Raw genomic sequence first — 6000 nt, 5'->3', positions numbered from 1 at the left:
AACTGGAGCATTTTTGAGAGGGTAGATGCATGACCCCTAGGGAGTAAACACGAAAATTCTATGTCCCCTTTCAGAGGATGAATGCATTGGACTTACAGGGATAATTGAGCCATGGGTTAGTTTTAATGTGCTTCTATTTCTTTCTATGGGTCAAGACTGAGAAAACTCTCTGATGGCGGGTCCTCATTTTCTTTCTCCTTCGCTTAGGTTGGTGCTTCCACATATGGTCCTTGGACCATTACAAGTGCTTGTAAAGTGTAAAGGTTCTTGAGGTCCATCTCAGGTTGATGAGATCAGATTTTCTAGGATAAAGTCCTTTATGTACATTTAAGTCAGAAATTCTGCCAGAGGGAGACTACCTGATTGTGTATGCAAGTACAAACACTTTTTGAGACGCTAGTTCCCCAACTACATGTCAAACTTTGGCAGCTTTCTGTCGCACCAATTAGAATGAATCAACATTAATGAAGACTTGCTTATTTTGGGCATGTAGCATTTTGTCTCACAGGAATTAAAATATCAGCTGCTTACCTCTCTTCTGGATAGCAGAAAAAACATAAATTGGAAAGATGAAAGGACAGAACAACATTTTTTACCAGGTCCATTGTTATTTTCTATTTACTCTTCTTAACTTTTATATTTTTGAATAATAAGCAACTATGTTCTTTGATAGGATTATTAAATCTAAAATTGTGTTTATGTGCATGTGGCTTATACTTGCTGCAATCAGAAAAGAAAATAATGTCTAAGCCAAAATCTCCAAACAGTTTAAAGTGGGAATAAAATATTTTTAAGGTATTCAAAGAGCAGCTATTGCTTAGTCATAACCTGTATGAAGCCTTGGGAAAAAGTTAAACACAGAAAGTTGAAAAACACTTTGAAATGTTAAGTTATAGTACAACTCCACCCAATGGATTTCTGTTGAATTTCACTTGTGTTGAGAAACACTGTATATACTAGATGCCATCTGAGTTTATATTTGATCACCAATATGTGATTAAATATAACAATTAAATGATTAGTGATATGGATAGAGAAAGGGCTGGTAGAAAATATATTCATGTATAGAGAGCTTTTGATATGCGTGGAAAACTTAGAGTGACTATATGTTCTACTTTAAAGGTATTTTCCATATTTTCTCTGTCTATGTCTATATATGTAAATTTCATAAACTATCAATCAAATTAATTTTTAAAATCTTAAGAAACATTTTACAAAGTGCTGATGGGCAGTTTTCTGAGGCTGTCTACATGATAAAAAGGTTATGCTTCTTGGATCTTGTATCATGTATTTAATTGGTTGTGACTTATAACTCAACAGTTCAATAAAAACAGAAGTGAGATAATTATATTTTACTTTCAGCTTTTCCATTAACTTGGTTTGCTATTATGGGCAAATAATTTAATATCTCTACTTCAGTTTCCTCTTCAGTGAAATGAAGACAACTACATTAGCTTTTTTTAAATGTTACCATCAAGAATTAATTGAAGCAATGACTGGAAAGAATCACAAGTATATGAAGAAAATATTCATTAATTTTCTGCAAGATAACATCATTACTTTATTTCTCGGAGCAGTTTAGAAGCACTAGCAACCTAATTTTTTTGAAAACTATATCCACATAAGTAATGCAAAAAAATAAACAAGATTGTGATAAAATCAATAAAAGTGAATAAGTGGCAATGGAAATTAGCTTAGTTGAGCATAAGAAATAATTAAATATGCTTCATGAATCTTAAGATAAGGCTTAAACTGCAGAAAAAATCAAATATAGTGGCTCGAACAAGAGAGAAATTAATTTTTCCTTTGATATAAGAGTCTGTCCGGAGAGGCGCATTCAGATGGGGAGAAAGACTGTAGCACTCGTATTCTGTCTGCAAGAATTTAGTCACGCAGCCTCACCTAGCTTTTAGAGAGGCTGGGGAGTCTAATTTTTAAGGGGCTTAATGAATTGCCAGGGGACGGGGATGAAAAGGTGTTCTGGTTTGTTTTGTTTTGTGCTAACGAGCATTTTGTGTGTCATATTCATATGTAGCTCCGTTTCTCAAAACAGTTCATGAAATCATTGCATCATCACAAAGAAGTCATATCCTACATTAACTCCCCAGGTAGTAATCTCATCTCATACCATGGCTTTAAACTCCATGCCTATATTGATGATTCCTAAATTTCTCTCTCCAGCTTTGATCCCTGCTGGAAATATACCAGAATGGCATAGTGAACATTTTACTTACTCATCTGCTTGGTTGTACAACATCTCAAACTCAACATGTCAAATCATTCAGGGTAGCAACATACACCCCAAATCTAGAAACCACATTTGAATTCTCTCCTTTACCTGAAGCCAATTCCTGACATTCCCATTTCCTTCATTTGTAATAGAAGCCTTGAGCTTTAGATGGGTACTAGGCTTCCCAGCTATAGACTATATTTCTAGCTTCCCTCAAAGTCTGGTGTGGTCACATGACTAAGCCCTGTTTAATGGGATTTATAGACTAAAGCCACATGTACAATTCCCAGGTCATGCTCATAAAAGAAGTGGAGACAGACTATCATATTTTCAGACAAATGTTTATAGCAGCTTTATTTATAAGAGATAAGTTTTAAAAAATTTATTTATAAGAGATAGACACAATGAAATGTCCACTGAAAGGGAAATGTATAGACAAATTGTGGTATATCTACCCAATCAAATAGTTATCAGGACAGAAAAGAATACAACATAGAAAAATTTATGAAACATCGTGTTGAGTAAAGGAAGCTTTACACAAAAGAATACAAGCCGCATGTTTGCATTTATAATACTAGAATAGGAAAAATTATTCCATAGCAGCAAAAAGCAGACCAGTGGTGGTCTGGGGGCATTAACTACAAATAGGCATTTGTATATATAAAATATATATATACACACACACATATGTAATCTTGATTTTAGTGGTAGTTATAAGGATGTATAAACATTTGTCAAAATTCAGTGACTGTAAACTAAAAATATATATAATTTAATGTATGTACATTATATATATCTCAATAAAGCTGGGTCAAAAAAAAAGATTGCCTTATTACAGTACAGACTAAATAGTAACAATTAAAAAAAGAATCATAGAGAAAAGAAGCAGTTCTCAGAAATAAAAATGCAAAAGGCTGTTGTTCAAAAACTCACAGTAAAGTAAATGCAAATTTAAAATATGATTTTCACATATTAATTATTTAAAAAATAAACCGAAGATTTCAGTTTCTGGTATGACATGTAAGAAGTCTGGAAGTCATCCCTCAGTCCTAACAACAAGTAAGAAGGTGAACAAACTGAGAAATCAGCAATGTTCCTTAGATCCATAAGAGAGGTGAAGTCACTGGGTAGACACCACTACTCCCAGATTGTGGGGACCTACTGGTAAATTCAGAGAGTCACAACTCACTGGGACAGAATATTCCTTGGGAACAGGTGCCAGGGTATGAAAACTTGAACTGTAATTGAAGAATTTCTGGCGGTACAGTGTGGACAACTCAGAGAGTTAAAAACTCTAGAAGGACCCAGTCCTTAGAGGAACCACACACGCTTGTGAGTTTTGCCTACTGAAATTCTACCATGCTCTCACTGCGAATAATGGGGAAAAATGCCCTCATGCATCTTGCAGGGGAAGGAGAAAAGAAACCATTTAAAAATACTCCAGAGCATTCTGTGTTTCTTGAGAAGGTATACTTTTAGGAGAAATTATTCAACCAGATTCTAAGCCATGGTTTTCTCAGAGTCTAACTGACCTGAAAGGAGAAGGGGAATACTCAACTTCAATGGGTATGAGCCATGCTGTCCCACCTAAATGGCAGGTGAAACAATTGAGAAGCATAAGTGACGGTCACAGTTCAGAGGCACAGATTCACTAAAGGACTGAGATTTAATTGTAGGACTTGAATGTTTCCCTTCTTCTGACACCTTCTACCATATCACTAGAAGCCTGCCCTACACATAGCAGTTCATTTTATGACAGTAGGTAGCTAGTTGGTTCGTAATAAAGGAAGGGGGCAAATGGAATCAAACATTAAGCCTGATTAATGAGGAAGCTGCACCTTCACAGACACCCCTGGGACAGCCACATCCTCTTCCCAAGGAGCTTAGTCCCAGAGCAGACAGGTCTGAGCACACAGGCGAGAAGGAGCAGCTTTCCAAACTCCTTGGGGAACCACAGGCAAGTTACAAGTGGCGGAGAGCAAAAAAAAAAAAAAAACATTAGGGAAAATTCCATTGGTGGATGCATGCAGGTAGAAGCCAGATGACGATTCAGAACTCTGAGGCATGAGCAGTAATAGCCAAAATGGTGACCATAAAGGGGAGGAGGTTAGGCTGGGAAAATCTTGGAAAAAGACCAGATAGGATAAGGACACGGAACCCAGAAGACCCAAGAAAAGAATGAGACCGGGAGGGCCCAGCACAAGTCCAGGAATGGTCAGGAAAAAGGTTGGTGAGTTTTAAAAGAAAATATGCTCTCTCTCAAGCCCCGTGAAATGGTGTGAAATGTTAACACAGGTGGACTTCTTTGGCGCTTCTCTCTTAGCAGTCTTAGGGGCCTGGGTGTGGCAGCCACGGGGGCTGAAGTGCAGAGCCAAAAGCGGGCTGGATGGTAACAGAGTGTTACCAGAGTCCAGAGTGTGCTGGACTCTTAGAGCTCAGATACCAATTTAATGGCAGGGCAGCTCTGGGGCCTGGCACTCCTCCTGGGCATGTGGCTCCAGAAGCTGGGCTTCTGTAGCTAGTCAGGGCTGAGTCACCTGGTCTTGGATGAGGCCGCGTGCTTGTCTCTTCTGGGGCATCTATGCCCTGTGTGTCCTGCCATTAAATCTTGTTGTTACACCTCATATTTTTCGACACACATGGGTCCCTGAAATGTTGCAAAACCCATTTTCAGACCCATCTCGCAGACCTGCCTTGGTCTTTGTCCCTGTCTGGCAACACTTTTACCCATACATCATGTTCACACATCAGGAAAACAAATTGCAAGACATCCTAAAAGGCAAAACAAAACAAAAAAGAAAACTAAAACACATAGTGTAAATAAGCAAAACAAGCATAAAAACCAAAGTGAGATATGGCAGGGATGAGGAATTATCAGAATGGGAATTTAAAATAACTATGATTAATATACTAAGAGCTTTAATGGATAAATCATGCATAAACAGAATGTCATTGTAAGCAGAGAGATGACATTCTAAGAAAAAAAAAGCTCTACGAGAAATTGAAAAAACAAACTGGTAACAGAAATAATGAATTCTTTTGATGAGCTTGTTCACATGGGTGACTGCATATGTCTGAGGAAAGATCTCTGACCATAAGAATATCTTAATGAAAACTTCCAAACATGAAAAACAAGTGGGCAAGAGACTGAAAACAAATCAGAATAGCATAACCGAGTGCTGTGGAGGAAAAATGAAAGGTTCAACATACATGTAATGGGAATACTGGAAGAAGGAGAAAGACAGAAAGAAACAGAATATTTGAAACAACGATGGTGAATTTCTGCAAATTAATGCCAGATGCTAAACTATAGACCTAGGAAGCTTAGAGTACATCAAACAGAACAAATGCCTTAAAATTACACCTGGGCATATTATTCTCAAATTATAGGAAATCAGAGGTTAAAAAAAAAAAAACCTCAAACAAAGCCAGAGAGAGAAAAGCTTTACCTAGAGAGGAGCAAATGCAAGAATTATATTATTTTTTCCTTAGAAACAATGTGAGCCAGAAGACAGTGGAGTAAAATATTTAGTGTTGAGAAAAAAAATCCCATCGACCTAAAATTCTGCACCTTTAAGAGTTAACCTAGAATTACTCTTCAAGAGGAAAGAAAAAATAAAGAATTTTTCAGACAAACAAAATTGAGGAATTGGTTTGTAGTAGACTTTCCTTGAAATAAATATTAAAAGAAGTTCTTTACAGAGATGTAAAGAGGCAGATCAGAAATAGACCAGGATAAATAAAAAAAGAGCACCGGAGAAAGAATAAGT

This window comes from Phyllostomus discolor, chromosome 2 (genome assembly GCF_004126475.2).
Source record: "Phyllostomus discolor isolate MPI-MPIP mPhyDis1 chromosome 2, mPhyDis1.pri.v3, whole genome shotgun sequence".
NCBI lineage: Eukaryota > Metazoa > Chordata > Mammalia > Chiroptera > Phyllostomidae > Phyllostomus > Phyllostomus discolor.
Note: the sequence above shows the minus strand (reverse complement) of the source record.